Source organism: Aptenodytes forsteri, unplaced genomic scaffold (assembly GCF_000699145.1).
Source record: "Aptenodytes forsteri isolate BGI_AS27 unplaced genomic scaffold, ASM69914v1 Scaffold257, whole genome shotgun sequence".
Classification (NCBI taxonomy): domain Eukaryota; kingdom Metazoa; phylum Chordata; class Aves; order Sphenisciformes; family Spheniscidae; genus Aptenodytes; species Aptenodytes forsteri.
The window spans coordinates 10,392,024-10,393,141 of NW_008795194.1; the positions used below are offsets into that span (position 1 = coordinate 10,392,024).

The window sequence follows — 1,118 nt, forward strand, 5'->3', positions numbered from 1 at the left end:
GACTGCAACTCGGGACGGGGGCGCGGGGGACCCGCCACCGCCTCCCAGCCGAAATCCGACCGGGGAAGGTGTGGAGACAAAAATAATCGCCGTGAATAACCACACGCGCTCCGCCGCCGTCCCCTTCTCCTCGATTTCCAAGCGGGCTGCGAAATAATCCTGCCCACTCCGAAAAATGAAATAATAATAAAAAAAAAAATCCCGCCTTCCATCTCCCCCCCCGCAGCCCCACACATTTTATTATTAAGTATAATTGCTCCCCCCTCCCCATATGGCACCCCGCGGGGCAGGATTGCCCCCTCCCCTGATGACCAGCCTTTCCCCTGTCCCCTCTTCCCCATCTCCTTGGAACAGTGTGTACATGATTTTGTAGTTTTTTTAAGGCGCCATGTTTATAATCCTCCATCATATTAAAAAAAAATCCACCCAGCATGAGACACGGCGTCTCCCGCACCCCAAAGCCAGGGAGGCAGACACAGAAATATCCACAGGGCTGTAAATTCAGCCCCCCCCCCGCACACACCCCCCTCCTCCCCAGCCTTAAAAGTCTCTCTTGCCTTGTGCTGCTGCCGCTGCTTCTGCTGCTGCAGGGGGGGAGAAGTTAAGCCAGGGGAAACTTTTCAATCCCTTCCCCAGGCCGCTGCTGCCTCCTCCTTCCACATATTTTTCCCCTCAGAGTTTTATTGTGTCTGAATTTTCTCTCTCTCTCTCCTCTTCTGTCTGTCCACAGTTCAGGTTTCTGGGGTAAACAGGGTTTAGGATGGTGTTAGGGATATTTGGGAGAAGGAGAACTCTAGTGGTGTCTGCTGGAGTTGCTGTTTGTTTCTTTTATTTTTTTTTTAATAATACATTTGAAACGGATCTTTATTTATTATATATCTATTTTATCATACTCTTAGGTCTGGACCCTATCTTATTGCAGAGGAAAAATGTGCCGCTTATCTGGCCCTGATACAGGCAAATTCCTCCTATCAGGAAGTCCAACTTGGAGAAATTCCGGATAACGTTTTCAAAAGTGGATACTCACCTTGAGCAACAGAACCTAAAACATACAGAATCAGTGGTCTGTCTCAGAGTTGGCTATATAGTGCGAGCTGTAGATCCACACTTTAACTGCA

The 1,118-nt window shown here is 48.9% G+C and overlaps 1 protein-coding gene across 4 annotated transcripts in view; it reads right to left on the bottom strand.

Moving 5' to 3' along the window:
• ZMYND11 (zinc finger MYND-type containing 11) overlaps positions 1 to 756 on the bottom strand; it is a 109,247-nt gene extending 108,491 nt beyond the window's left edge. For all 4 annotated transcript variants that reach the window (XM_009278657.1, XM_009278655.1, XM_009278656.1 and 1 more), the window contains exon 1: positions 558 to 756. The gene's annotated coding sequence lies outside the window, so the exon portion shown is untranslated. The remainder of the gene's footprint in view (positions 1 to 557) is intronic.
• Positions 757 to 1,118: the final 362 nt, after the last annotated feature.